At 36.2% G+C, this 15,861-nt stretch overlaps 1 protein-coding gene across 3 annotated transcripts in view; it reads right to left on the bottom strand.

Moving 5' to 3' along the window:
- The window catches only part of ITFG1 (integrin alpha FG-GAP repeat containing 1), a 291,906-nt gene that overhangs the window by 225,085 nt on the left and 50,960 nt on the right, over nt 1-15,861 (bottom strand). The window lies entirely within an intron of this gene.

Here is a 15,861-nt window from a genome sequence, read left to right as displayed (position 1 = left end):
AATGTGAAATGAAGTATGAAGTATACCATATTTCAAAACACGAAGTAAAAACTGACAGAACTGAAGAGAGAATAGATAGTTCTAGCAGAGTAGTTGGAGACTTCAATAACATATTCCTGGATTGGAAAATAATAATGAGAATAATGTTAACAACAACAACAAAATAATAGACATATTGGACTTTGTAGAAATTTTAAAAACATTTTTGCTTCTGACAGTATCAACAGAGTATAAAGGCATCCCACAGAATGGGAGAAAATGTTTGCAAATCAGGTATTGGTGAGGGAGAATATCTTAAACATATAAAAAAAAAACTCTTAAAACTCAATAATAGCAACAAGAAAAACAACCTGATTAAACCAGGGCAAAGGAATTGAAGGGATGTTTCTCCAAAGAAAATATGCAAATCACCAATAAGTACATAAAAAGATGCTTAACATCAATAAACATTAGGGAAATACAAATCAAAACTACAGTGAGATATCTTTATACCCATTAGATGGCTACCATGGGGAAAAACAGAAAATAACAAATGTCAGCAAGCACGTGGAGAAACTGGAACCCCTGTGCACTACTGGTGGGAATGTAAAATGGTAAAGCTGCTGTGATGGGAGTTCCTCAACAAATTAAAAATAGAATTACCACAGAATCCAGCAATTCCACTTCTAGGTATATACCTAAAAGAATTAAAAACAAGATCTCCAAGAGATGTTTGTACACTCATGTTCATAAATAGCATTTTTCATTATAACTAAAACACCGAAGCAACCCAAGCATCATCTATCAACAGATAAATGTGTTATATACAGACAATGGAATAGCCAACCTGAAAAAGAAAGGAATTCCTTTGATAATATGAATGAAAAGTACAATTAAACTTAAATGGTAAATTTTAGTTATATGTATAAATAAAAACAAAGATTTAAAAACTCTCATAAAAAAGTGACTTCATGTTCCAATAAATATAAAGTTAGTTATTAAATACAAGACCGTGAAAAAAAAAAACAAGACTGTGGCATTATAACAAACTTCATCTAACATTTGGCTATTCTATGTTTGAGGGATTAATAAAACCATAGGCAACCATAATAAACAGTTCAGTGTCATTTAATATATATAGCTTTTAATTTAAATCTCTTTAGGTAAACAGAGTTCTCAATTATCAAAATGGATTAGGATTCATCCTTTGGGATATTAAACATTTTATATAGTTTAGTATAAATGCTGGAAATTAGCATCTATTCTAGTACTAATAGTAGAAATGCTTCTGTGAGCAATAGGAAAGAATTTACTCAGCAGCAGGCTTTAAGAACTCATTATTTTATGTTAGTTCATACACTAAATGTTTTTGTAAGAGAACCCATTATTTCTTTCATCTGCATTATATTTTTAGTGATCACAAAAAATTAACATTGGCTTTAGAGGACAGAAACGTTTAAATGTTAGATCTAACCGAGCTGTTTTACAGATGTATTTTTAAGGAAACAAAGTGTGTGTGTGTTTGGCATACTGATCATTTTTTTTTTTAAAGATTTATTTTAGAGAGAGTGAGTGTGCAAGCTGGGGAAAGGGCAGAGGCAGAGGGAGAGAGGATCATCAAATAGACTCCCCACTGAGTGTGGAGCCTGATGGGAGTCTTGATCCCAGAACCCTGAGATCATGACCTGAGGCAAATCAAGAGCCAGCACTTAACCAACTGAGTCACCCAGGGGCCCCATACTGATTATCATTTTAAATTGACTGTAAATACTATATACTTTATTTTTTTTTTAGATTTATTTTTTATTGGTGTTCAATTTACTAACATACAGAATAACCCCCAGTGCCCGTCACCCATTCACTCCCACCCCCCGCCCTCCTCCCCTTCTACCACCCCTAGTTCGTTTCCCAGAGTTAGCAATCTTTATGTTCTGTCTCCCTTTCTGATATTTCCCACACATTTCTTCTCCCTTCCCTTATATTCCCTTTCACTATTATTTATATTCCCCAAATGAATGAGAACATATAATGTTTGTCCTTCTCCGACTGACTTACTTCACTCAGCAATACTATATACTTTAAAGTCAGCTGATAGCTTGCAACTCTCAGGAGTCAAAAGTACCTCTATCTCAGCTTGCTCTGCCTTCCTGATAGCTTTGTTTTTGTTTTTTTTTTAAACACTCCCTTTTATTTATTATAGTCACAGAGAGAGAGAGGCGCAGAGACACAGACAGAGGGAGAAGCAGGCTCCATGCACCGGGAGCCCGATGTGGGATTCGATCCCAGGTCTCCAGGATCGCGCCCTGGGCCAAAGGCAGGCGCCAAACCGCTGCGCCACCCAGGGATCCCGATAGCTTTGTTTTAAATCTGTCATGACTCACTGACATAGACTAATTCTAAAGTTGATTTCAGAAATAAAAGTTCTATTTCACCTTAGATAAAGGTCATAGGAGGGGGGAAAAAATCTCCACATATAACAGTGTCTTTGACAAAGTTGACAGGATGCCATGTCCCAGGCACAATGTGTTTTCCTACAGTTGAAGAGCTAACGTCCTATTGTTTGCCAGAAGCATTACAGTGAAAATTCTTTCAAAAATTAAAAGTCTCTTACTTTGTAAAATGACTTGTAAAAAGTCATTCTACATATTTTTAGCTCATTTTACCACACATTTTAGTTACTTTATGTTTCTAAATATAGATACTGAAAGCATTCTCAAATATTCTCAAAAAACCCCAATGGCATGACTGATAACCAAGATCCTTGGTGCTAAAAGACTGCAATGGATTCTTTAGCCAGTAAAAATTATAGTTTCTTATTACTCCTGTAATTTCAGCCAGCCTTCCAAAAAACATCAATGCAAAACTGGTTCTTTTGGTTTTGTGGGAAAGGCAGGCATGGTCCATCTAAGTATTTCTTTTCAGATGTTTTTGCTTTGCATGATAATATACAATATGAAGAGCCTATTATGATTATAGATCATTTCTACTAAGATACATCTTGGTCAAAACATTTTTATATGACTTAATTTCAATGTTAATCTTATAATTTAAAAATAATTTTTTAAAAATAATTTTCCTTACTGTACCAACGTAAGTTTCAAGGTCCAGGACATTTAATGTTACTAGCCTTTAAGTTCATAGTAAACCAACTATCATTGATAGAAATTGACTTAGTTCATGTTGAATATGCCCAGATAATAAATCAAAAAACTTAAGCTCTTAATGTACATTTACCACAGAAGGTATTAAAAAGAGAATGAGCTACCACAATCATTTAAGGTTTTTGGCATAATATGTGAGGCTTGGAGATGACATAAACTGTCACTCAGATTAAAAGACATAGCCTGTGTGCCCAAGTAAACAAACTTGTTTTAAAAGTCCATATTAAAAAAAAAAAAAATAAATAAAAAAATAAAAATAAAAGTCCATATTACCATATAGCCCTATGAAAAGTTAACTAGTTAAGAGTTAAAATGTCAGCACGATTCTGTTAATAACTGACAAAACTGAAAGAAATCTTCAGGTGATTAAGAATCATTGTTTAGGGTACCTGAATACATGGAAAACATGTATAATGGAAGCAAAACACATAATTTTATTTTCATTACTGTATAGTCTTAAGAGTTGAGTATCTAAGGTTACCAAATACTGCTTTAGAAATTTCTGAAGTTCTATTAATAATAAAAATGCCCAGTTTCATAATTTTGTCAAAAAAGCTGAGTTACATTTATGTAGATAATACAATATTATTGCCTTGTGTCTATCATCAGCAATATGCGATCCTGGATATCAGATTAAGAACACATCTATATTCAGAAAGCAAGTCTGAAGAAATATCAAACCATGCAACATAATCTGCTACTAAATGTCATATCAGTATCCTGGTAAAAAACTGCCTAATGTTTTAGATATCTGATGACCCAATTTATGTCTATGCAGTTATCCACAGGATATTTTGTTACTTTAGTCTGCTCCATAGTGGTAGAGAACATTAAACTGCCCTTTTTATTTTCTTAAGAATATGGGTGAGGGGGAGGTCATTTGTCTCTGAAGCCATTCAGAGCAAATAGATTCCTACATGCCAAAATGGAACACGTAGAGCTGTTAGTGGTTGTTGAAATGCACGCATGGCTTTCTCCCCTAGGGGTAGTTGGAGGTAGGGAGGAGGGAGAGGAAGGGAACAGGAGAGACCACCTGATATACATCAGAATGAGAAAAGACTTCAATTTCAAACTACTGTGACAAAGGGAAGAAAAAGTTTAGAAAATATGAGAGAATAAAATGAGGCCTTGACTTGAGAACATTGACTGAGATCAGGAAAACTCCCAACTCAATGATTTTATTAATGTTTTTCTTGGAGGAAGAACTGGGTTTAGCTAGGGTTAGAGTGTCAGAGTGTTGGAGAATGAGAGAAGTTAAAAGTGTTCGCAAGAGACTGTTTTTATTGATGCACCGTGGCCAGGGAGGGTTAGTGAAGGTGGGAGGGGGATGGGTAGACATAAAGCAGTAGGGTCAGTCAGTGGACTGGAGGTTTCAGTAAGGTCCAAGAAATGTCGCAGGGAAGGCACTTAAGGCAGACAGCCTAGAAAGACAGGAGGTAGTAGCAGGAGAGTGCAACATCTGATTAGTGATTTTTGAGACAGTGTTTTCTGGAACCTACAAGGTACACAGAATTAACTGAAGCAGCTGAGGTGGGAAGGTAATGATGCCGGGTTGGGGTCATCTCTGTGGACAATGAAATCATCTAAAATGATGGCAGCAGTTAGACAGTCATCTGGGAGGCATTTTATCTCTAGTAAACTGACCAACTGGTAGGTGTTAGTAATGAAAAATGGAAGACAGCTGGTATAGCTGGGTGGCAGAAGCCCCAAAGGAGTAGATGTGCAGAAACTTAGGGCAGAGATAATCTGTATGTGTAATTTGCTTCACAGGGGATACATGGTGACGTCTGGAGACCTTTTTGGTTACTACTGGTATTCAGAGGTTAGAGGTCAAGAATACTGATAAACCTCCTACAATGCACAGAACAGCTCCTCACAACAAAGAATTATCAGCTCAATATGTCAATATTGCTATGCTTGAGAAACCGTGAGATAGAGCAAAGAGCATAAGCAAAGGCATAGCAACAAGGAAAACTAGGGCATGCTCGGTTCTGTACTGCTGAAGTGCAGCATACCAGGCAGCAAATTCTGGAATGAAAGGCGGGAAAGGAGGCTAGGGCCACAAAATGTGCAGGCCTAGGAACCAGCATACTCTAACTTAGGGTATAAAGAGGAGCTACTGCAGGTCTCTGAGAAAAGAAATTACACAACATCTCTGATTTGGGAAGCTTTACATATGATTGGAACCTTATCAGAACCTGTCTTTTCAGTCTACAAGCACTTTTTTTTTTTTTTTTAAAAGTAGGCCCCACGTCCAGTACAGAACTCAACGTGGGGTGGGGTCAGATCAAGACCTGAGCTGAAAACAAAAGACCTGAGCAGAGCTCAAGAGTCTGACGCTTAACCCACTGAGTCACCCAGGGGCCTCTGTTTGCAAGCATGCCTTTAATCTTTAACACTTCCCTGAGGTCTCTTCTCCAAGACAGAACAGTAGGCCCTAGAGGAGAGACGTGGTGTCCCACAGGTGATCTGGCACACAGTAGGCTAGCCTGAAGTTCAGACTTTAAGCTACACTGCTTTTAACAGCACTGCCATGTACCCCCTTCAATTACTCAATAGAGAAAACATGATAAACCTTTATTTATTTATTCTCTCTTCATTTCCAGTGTTTATTTAGAGGTGGTGAGGAACAAAGAAATGGCAGGAAGCATGATGCAGGAAAAGAAAAAAAGGCCTGAATTAGTACAAGAAGTATGGAAATACTTCTTGAAAAATCGACTCAAATTGTACTGCTCGATTTTAGAAATACTCATGAAAGCTAAAACACGGGTCATTAGATTTCTTCATTTTAACTCCTCCTCTTCAAGAAGAAAATCTTTAACTCAAGCTTCCAAATTTGTACCATTTTTTTAGCTGTTCTGTAAATTTGTTTTGCTCACTTCAGTTAACATTTATTTTTTCTATAATGATGGGAATTTATAAAAGGCTGAATATAACTGAAGCAATCTGTTTCCAAGAAGAAAATACTACCTTGATACAGGTTGCCTTTTCTATTCCTCTCCCTGAAAATAAGTTAGATACCAAACAAGGTCATCGAGGCAATAATGCCCACAAATAAATCAGATCCTTCCTGACAGGTAAAGAATTTAATCCACGGGCAGGCATTCTTTTCAGAATGATAACCGCAACGCCAAAGTGTCACTTATTTCTACTTCAGGGTACCAAATGGAGCCTTAGTGACACTAAAGAGCTAATATGATTTCAATGGTGCTCTTTCCGTACTTGTTCACCAGACAATGTTTTAGTGAACATTAATCAGAGATAGTGCAATTCTTCAAAACACATGTGTGGATCAGACTAGATAAAACCCACAATGGAAAGAACTTTCTATGTCAGGAAGAAGAGAACCGCTCTCCATGTACTTCTAATCAGCTCAGGCAAGTGGGTCCCTCTCTGCACAGATGACATTTTGAGGGCTAGGGCTACTCTGACAGATGGCAGGGAGCATAAGACATGTTACCAAGGTGCAAGTAAATTAATTTGTTTCAAATAATAAGTTCAGTGAACATGAAATAAAAGGTAAATGGAATAATACTAGTAAGTGGATTTTAACAGAGAGCCACAATTGACTTGGCTTTAAGAAAAAAACATTTTAAGATATATTCCTTAGTAGACAGTAGTTTCCATGAGAAAAAGTTTAGAAACCTCACCTTCTTTCCACCTTTTACTAGATAACGATAAAGTTTCCCTTCTGTTTCATGCAGCATACTGTTATAAAGGACATTTTTAATATACTGTAATTACTGCTCACATTTCCCTATAACAAGTAAAGATTTTGTTTTACTTATATTATAATTAAACTTTTTTCTAATATTTTCAGGACTTGAAGACCACATATAACAGTATGTCTCATGTCTCTCGATATTAATTAAGTAATTTCTGTCAGTGTGGTCATGTAGTTCCCTAGGTATGTGTGCTTTTATCAACAAAAACACGATAGTGATAATCAGATGGCTTTTTAGTTCAATCTGTTCATATATCAGAATGCAATGAAAGAACACTTGTTCTTTCACTTGTTATGCCACAGGTACTGTGCTAGATTCTCCATGTGTATTCTCTGATTTTATCCCTTGCCTTGGAACATTAGAACTAATAACATCATCATTTTTACAGATGGGGAGTTTGAAGCTTAGGTGAAATAATGTTCAGCTAGTCAGTGGTGGACTCCCCTTTAGAATCCTGGACTCCAAAGTCTGTATTCTTAACCACAATGGTACAACTCCTTTGCAACTAGCATTCTTTCCTTTGTCACTCAAATAGTATGGCTAGGCACCAGCACTGTCAGGAGCTCAAGCTAAAACTATGAACAGAGCAGACAACTCTCTTTAAGAGCTGACAAACTAAAAAAAAAAAAAAAAAAAAAAAAAAAAAAAGCTGACAAACTCCTAGAGGAAAAAGACAGGTAAACAAGCAATTACAACAGTATAGTAGCCATTACACTAGGGATCAGAGAAAGTTTCCCAGAAAAAAAGACAGAACTCAGCTGAGAGCTGAAGGATATGTAAAAGTCAGCCAGTTGAAAGGTAGGGGCACATAAGTTCCATTTGGCAAGAGTACAAAGAGGTGGGGTTTAGAGAAAGGAAGGGCTTTAGATGCTGTGATAAGGAGTGTAAAATTCTTCCCATTGGCTATGAAGTGCCACTAAGATTTTAATAAGGGTTTGATAAGATCAACTCTCTACTTTAGACTTTAGGATGTCACCTGGACACAAGACTTGAAGAGAAGAACACTAGTGACTATGAGACCAGTCAGGTGACTGTTAAGTACAGTAAAGTAAGATACAAGGTGGTCTAAACCTGAGTAGTGAAATAGTGGTTTCCAAAGGTTGTTATGAGGCAAAATCATGAAGATTTGGTAACTTCATGAGTGAGAAAGAGAGGAATATGAATGACTCTTATAAATGGCTTGATGGCTGGGGAGATGATGTTGCCATCCAACGAAACAGAAAGAAAATGATAAAGTTTCGTTGTTAAGATAACATGTTCTGTGTTGGCCATGTTGAGTTTAAGATGCCTGTGGATTGCAGGAATGGTAAATTTGTAAGAGAGATCTGGATAGGAGATATAAATTTGAGAGGTGATGGCATAGCTAATGCAACTGATTTAGGCCACGGAAGTGAACAAAGAAATCAATAAAGTGCCCAGGAAGAGTAGTGTAAAAAGGGAAGAGGCGTTGAGGACAAAATCCTGAGATTTATCTCTCTTCATGAGTCAAAGGGACAAAGAGTTCTAAAAAGAAAGAAAATCAGGTTTCAAAGTGGGCAAAAAAAGTAAGGGTTAAAAAGTAAGGGTTAACACAAAAATTGTGTCAGATGCTGCTTAGAGGTTAAATTAGACACGACTCCTACGGGATTGTCATAGGAGTTCTGGGATAAGCACTGGTATGACCAGGGAACTGGTGCCTGAATGAGCTGGAGGTGTTGGCCCGTGGGGATGATTATTAAAACAGACTGTTAAAGATTAAAATCATTTGGGAAAGTGTTTTGTGTATTATTTATGTGGTTAATTACAATAGGATCATTTACAAAAAATCAGTGACCTCAGGAGACACGGTTGAAAGCACAATTTTCCAACTTGTCAAGACAAGTTTCAAAAGCCCCACTGAAGCTTTCTCTTATTCTTGCTCTACTTCTTTCATCCTTTCCCTCCGCAGCCTCCCATGCCCAATATGAGGCAGATCCTTTCTAGTATTCTTTCACATGCCCATGCGAACACCTTGCCCAGGTGTTTCTTTGTGGCTTAGTTGACAATTCATAATGACACATTTTCTTATATATTTTTTCTCTTCCCCAAGGGGATACAAATAAGAAAAGGCTAGGGACTGCTAGTTTTGTTCGCGGGTACATGATAGTTGCTCAATAAACATTTGCTAATCGAATGACCAGAGGAGTAGAATCATTTTGGTAGTAGAATCTGAAACTAATTGAATCATTATACAGTGTTTCCAACCAAGGGCCACTACCTTTTTATTGGGTCATGAAATCAATTTCATCAACATTTTAATATAAAGTGTACCAGACACTGAGTAAGCCTTGTTATGTAAAAATGTTAATGTTTATATAGGTATAGACCTATAAATATGCATAGTATAACTATGTATGTATAGGTTATGGTGCAAAATATTTTATTTCTCTCAGTCAGAAATGCTCTAAAGACACTTCATCAAGCTATGCGATACCATCTGTTTTATCAAATGAGAATACAGTCTCAAAAAACAAAAAAGACTTGATCAAAACCCAAACGTGAGGGGAAGAACTCAAAGACCAACCTTGTTGGGTGTCACAGTCACAGTTCCCTACAGAACCTTTACTCTGGCCCACAGAGCCAGTATGCATGGTGTTAAAAAATGTTCATTTAACCTTCTGTGAGTATAAGTATCTGGAATATATTTCTATTTGGTACCAAATGGCCAAGTGACTTCAACTATGTTGTCTAATCTTAACAGTTTATAATTTATAGGCTAAATTTACTGGTAAGTGATTTTATTTATTTATTTATTTATTTATTTATTTATTTATTTATTTATTTATTTTAAGATATTTTATTTATTCATTCATGAGAGACACAGAGAGTGAGAGAGGCAGAGAGAGACAGGCAGAGGGAGAAGCAGGCTCCATGCAGGGAGCCCAAGGTGGGACTCGATCCCAGGTCTCCAGGATCACATCCTGAGCCAAAGGCAGGTGCTAAACTGCTGAGCCACCCTGGCTGCTTCTGGTAAGTGATTTAAATGAACAAATTGATCATACATATAAAGAGATTATGTTTTTAATTTTAGAACCACAAAATATGAGGGTCAAATACATTTGTATAGAATCAAAGAAAACATATCTCACATACTGAAATTCAGCTGTATTTAATGGAGGGGAAAAATCATACTCCATGCAATAAATACCAAAAACCATTCGAATCAAAGAAAAAATTTCTATGTTGCTATTTCTATACAATAAATAACACACTGCACTAACATAATAAGAAAAAAAGGAACTTAAAAGTGTTTGATTTTTTTTTTTTTAATTGCAAAGAGACTTTATACACTGCTTATGGCCAACACATTGCTCCCTCTGTGGAAATACAGTGAATATAATAAACACTCATTATATTTGATCCTCGTCCTCTTTTTTTTTTAAATCACATTTGTGCTATTTGTAGCATTTGCCCCTTTCTCTTCTTCATAATGAAAAGAAAAAAAAAGTTCATCTTTGTCAAAACACCCTGAGCCAACAACACTGAGTTTACTGGAGTACCTTCCATTTTTTCACTGTAAGAAGTTGGTGTCCAAAAGTTAAATACCATGTGGAAACAACCAGGTAAATTCAGAATGTGGGGCATTCTATATTTCAAGTGTCTTAAGACTCTTTAAAAAGTTAGTATCATTAAAAAAAAGGCAAGGTGATAACTAGATTAAGAGATATTAGAGAAATAACATATAGATGAGCTTTGACTGTGTCCTAAACAGGAAAGAAAGGTAGTTATAAAGGGTATTTTGGGAACAATTTTAAAATGCGAATACAAATGGATTATTAAATGATATAATGGATGAACTACTAATTATCTTAGATCTAATAACAGTTGAATATGGTTGTGTATTATGGTTGTGTAAGAGAACATCACTTTCAAATAGTTCAGGAAAAATCTTCATGTACATATGTGTGCACACATGTATATATGTGAAAATATAGCAAAATGTTAAAAATTGTTCAATGTAGGTTAAGGGTATTTTAATTCTAATAGTCTTTTAAATATGTGTGAGTACTTGAAAATTTTCAGAATAAAAAGCTGGGAAAAGAAAAATGAGAAGTCAGTGCTAAATGTAGAACGCTATGTTAAGTAAGCTAAAAGCAGATTTAGTGCTACATATAACAGCACACTGGCATTACAGCATGTGTTTACTTAAAGTTCAAATAAACTTTAACAAAATTTATTTTATTTTTTAAAAAGATTATTTATTTATTTATTCATGAGAGACACAGAGAGAGAGAGAGAAAGAAAGAGAGGCAGAGACACAGGCAGAGGGGGAAGCAGGCTCCCTACAAATGCTCAACCTAGCTGAAGGCAAATGCTCAACCACTGAGCCACCCAGGTGTCCCTAAACCAACAAAATTTAAATTTTAAATCAACAAAGTAAAAGCCTTAAATCCACTGGATGATAGTGGTATCTTATAAACAATATGCAAAATCCACGTGAACGCGGAGAATGTCTTCACAAGCCAGAACGTGGTAAGCAGCATTTATTACTGGGGTACTTCCCAATCTGTGTTTAGTGGCAAGACTTAATATGTTAAAAGAGATACATATTCACTTAAAAATAATTCAGCTATGATATAGATGAAGTAGAACTAAAATACCAGAATAGAAGTGTTTCTAAGAAATTAAGTGAAAAAAGGAAGTGTCAAAATAGTATATACCCTCATTTCTGGCAATCATTTTTAAAATTGTGAAATAACTCATACAAACAAAATCTATCAAAGATATAGAGAATAATATACACTCAAGTATACTCTGCTTCCTTAAATAGATCTCCTCTTTGTCACTCAAATCCAGAGACTCTCTGCTGAATCTTTTTATCTTCCTCCTCCATAAGGTTACTTTCTGATTATTTCTCCACTCTTCTTTATAGTTTTATTATACACACCCATATATATGCAATGTGTATTATTTGGTTCTGCTTAGTTTTGAACTCTACCTAAAATCTCTTCTGAGACTTTTATTTTTTGCTCAACATTGTTTCTGAGATTCATTCACGTTAATATGTATAATAGTTTTTTTCACTGTGTAGAAGTCTCAATAATTTTTGCAGATCAGATGACTGTAAAATGTTACCTTGTGGATTTCACTTAATTTCTCTGATTTCTTTCTTTCTTTCTTTTTTAAAAAATATTTTATTATTTATTTGAGAGTGAGTGAGCAATGGACATCACAGAGGGAGAGGGAGAAGCAGACTTGCCGTCATACAGGGAGCCTGATGTGGGGCTCGATCCTAGGATCCTGAGATCATAATGTGAGGCAGAGATGCTTAAACTGACTGAGCCACTGAGGTGTCCCTCTTTGATTTCTTATAGATAAAGGTTAACTGGCTGTTCTTTTGTGATATGCCTGTCCATATTTTTTGTCCATTTTTCTATAAGCTGTTTTTTCCCTTGATTTATGAATTCGTTAGTTAGTTTGGAATTCAATTCATGCTTGGTTATATACTTGCAAATATCTTCTCCCAATCTGTGGCTTTTCTTCTTGTTTTATTTTAATGATATTTTCTGACGAATAGAGGTCTTACTTTCAATATCATTAAAAAAGCAAAACACAAAACAAATCACATATGTTTTCTTTTGTGCAGAGAATATGCTTAGAAAACAATCTGATGAACATAGACCAAAGCAATAACAATGTTAATATCTAGGGTTTCAGGTAATGTGGGACTTGTTTTTTGTATCAGTTGTCTGTAATGTTTGAGTATTTAAAAATGAGCTGTATTGAACTGCCTGGGTAGCTCAGTGGTTGAGCAGCTCAGGGCATGATCCCGGGATTCCGAGATTGAGTCCTGAATCAGGTTCCCCGTGAGGAACCTGCCTCTCTCTCTGCCTCTCTCTCTGTGTCTCTCAGTCTCTCATGAATAAATAAATGAAATCTTAAAAAAAAAAAAAAAAAAAGGACAGAGAGCTGTATTATTTCATTCTTCACTGGGGGGACCTTCTAGAGAGTTTATATAGAGGTTTCAGGGTGTTCGTGAATAAAATATTTTATTTTTATGGGTAACATTTTTCTTTAGAGAGGTTCCATAGTTTTCCCAGATTCTCAAAAGGATTTAGTATCACAACAATGTTAAGAATACAGCTCTATACAGTTATATAAATGTATAATAAACTGAAAGTTTAGAGGCAGAGGATCTCTTCCTCAGGTCCTATGGTGCGACTTTGGGTAAGTTACTTAACCTTTCTATGTTGGTTTCACAATATAGAAATGAGTTTAATAATAGAGTATGTTCTATAAGGTTGTCATGAGGATCAAATAATTAAATACTTACTAAATAAATTATAATTAAACTGCTTGTAATAGGGTCAGGCTCACGTAAGTGCTCAATAAATGGTAGTGATTCTTATTAATTCCTGACTCTACTTCAGGTAAGAGCTAAAAAAAAAAAAAAATATATATATATATATATATATATATATATATGTGTGTGTGTGTGTGTGTGTGTATATATATGTGGCAGATTCAATACTTTAATAGACGTTTTTTGGGGGGAAGGGTTGAGGAAAGGATAGACATCCCTTTATTAAACCTACCTACTAATAATTGGTACTAACAGTTATGAAATAAACAAGTGTAACAGTGCTACTACAGACTAATATTTCTGTAAAGTCTCTCTCAGAAGTATTTAATAATGAACTGTGTAAGTACCAGAGAAGTTACAGGATGCTTACAAAAAAACATATTCTATTACTTTGTCTCCCTAGCGCCCTATCCTTATCAGAGACCAAAACGATAACATCAGAAACAACTGCAATTTTTAGTAAACAGGTCTCTTCATCTTTGCTGATAAATATCAACTATTGTTTAGAACAGAATTTGAATCAGTTCAAACTGAATGCATTTAGAAGGGACTTACACGATAACCTTATGGTATCTTAAGGGTTGAAATAGCTTAATTTGTATTTTTTTTAATTTATTTTTAATTTTTTTTTGATTTATTTTTTATTGGTGTTCAATTTGCTAACATACAGAATAACCCCCAGTGCCCGTCACCCATTCACTCCCACCCCCCGCCCTCCTCCCCTTCTACCACCCCTAGTTCGTTTCCCAGAGTTAGCAGTCTTTACGTTCTGTCTCCCTTTCTGTATTTTTTTTTTTTAATGGACAGAACTCTTGACAAATGTCTCCATTATTTTCTACATCTGCTTAGATAAAACTTCCACAGCTAAAGCTCCTAAGCTTTGTATATAGTTCTGAGAAAACTCCTGTGGAGTTTTAAAAGAGAACCCCTCTAATAATATATTTGAACTGCAATCAAATACCATTTTCGTCAAGAGCTTTGTTTGTTTATTTAAACATTTTTATTTATTTATTCATAGAGACACACACACAGAGAGGCAGAGACACAGGCAGAGGGAGAAGCAGGCTCCATGCAGGGAGCCCGACGTGGGACTCGATCCTGGGTTTCCAGGATCACGTCCTGGGCTGGAGGTGGCGCTAAACCCACTGAGCCACCAGAGCTGCCCCAAGAGCTTTCTTTGTTAGCTGTTAAATCTTTAGCTGAGAGGCCCACCAATTAGGACAGTTCAAGCACTTAAAAATATGCTAGCTGTTTGCAGGTTCTGTTCTGCCGCCAAACTTGGGACTGTTTATTCAACAGATATTTTTAAGTCCCTTTGGTGCTAGGCACTGTTCTAGGTAACAGAGAAATGACCCTGAACAGAACAAAAAATAATCCCCGCCCTCATGGAGTTTATGTTATAGTAGGAGAAGACATAATAATAATAAAAAAGAAGTATAGAATATTTTAGCAAGGGAAAGGGATTTGGAGAAAAACTAAAGCAGAGCAAAAGCAAAGGGGAGTGCTTGTGAGTTACAATTCTGAATCCAGCAGGACTCAATGAGAAATAAGATGCGGGCAGCCCTGGTGGCGCAGCGGTTTAGCGCTGCCTGCAGCCTAGGGCGTGATCCTGGAGACCCTGGATCGAGTCCCACATCGGGCTCTCTGCATGGTGCCTGCATCTCCCTCTGCCTGTGTCTCTGCCTCTCTGTGTGTCTCTATGAATAAATAAATTGAAAGAAATGTTTAAAAAAAAAAAAAGAGAAATAAGATGACATCTGAATGAATGTGTGAAGGAAATGAAGTACATTTGGAGAAATAACTTCAAAGAGGTGATACAGGTATCTGGAAGGATAATATTCTAGGCAGAGATAATAGCTACTTGACCCAAGCCCTGCAATTGGACCTTGCTTTGTAGTGTTTAAGGAACATCAAGGAAGTTAGTGTGGCTGGTGCAATACATCAAAGGGAAAAGAAAATAGAAGCCTAGAAAGGTGATAGTGGGTAAAATTATGGGGGGCCCAGTTGGCCATTTTAAAGGCATTTAAACCTCTAAACCTAATGAAGAAGCCACTGGGAAACTTTTGAGAGCAGTGACATGACCTGAGTTATATTTTTAAAGATCACAATAACTCATGTGTTAAACACAGATGACAGGGGGACAAAGCCAGAAGCAGAAGCAGGGGAATAGTAACTGGAATAATTCAGGTGAGAAATGATATCTTGTATCAGGGTAGCTACAGTGAAGGTCATGAGAAGTGGTCAGGTTGTGGATATATTTAGAAAGCAGAATGAACAGTACCTGTTCATTACTTGACAGATCTGATGTTGGGGATGACAGAAAGAAGTGGCAAGGATGACTCCTAACATTTTGACAGAGTACCTGGAAAGATGGGGATACCATTAAGATGGAAGATTTTGGGGTGAGGAGGTCTGAAAGGAAAGATCAGGGATACAGTTTTGGAAATATTGTCTGAAATACCTAATCAGACAGAGATTTGGATGTAGAGATGGCTGGCAGGCAGCTGGATATGTGACTTTGGAGCTCAGAGGGAGATCCAGCCTGGAGATACATAAACTTGGCAGTCATTACATGTACATGATGCTGGAAACCATGAGATCACCAAGGTTGTGCAAGGAAAGAAAGGTAAAAAGAATCTTGTGTAGCTCCACCAAATGTACTATAAACAATTGC

Source organism: Canis aureus, chromosome 5 (assembly GCF_053574225.1).
Source record: "Canis aureus isolate CA01 chromosome 5, VMU_Caureus_v.1.0, whole genome shotgun sequence".
NCBI lineage: Eukaryota > Metazoa > Chordata > Mammalia > Carnivora > Canidae > Canis > Canis aureus.
Note: the sequence above shows the minus strand (reverse complement) of the source record. Positions and strands in the feature narration are given on the sequence as shown.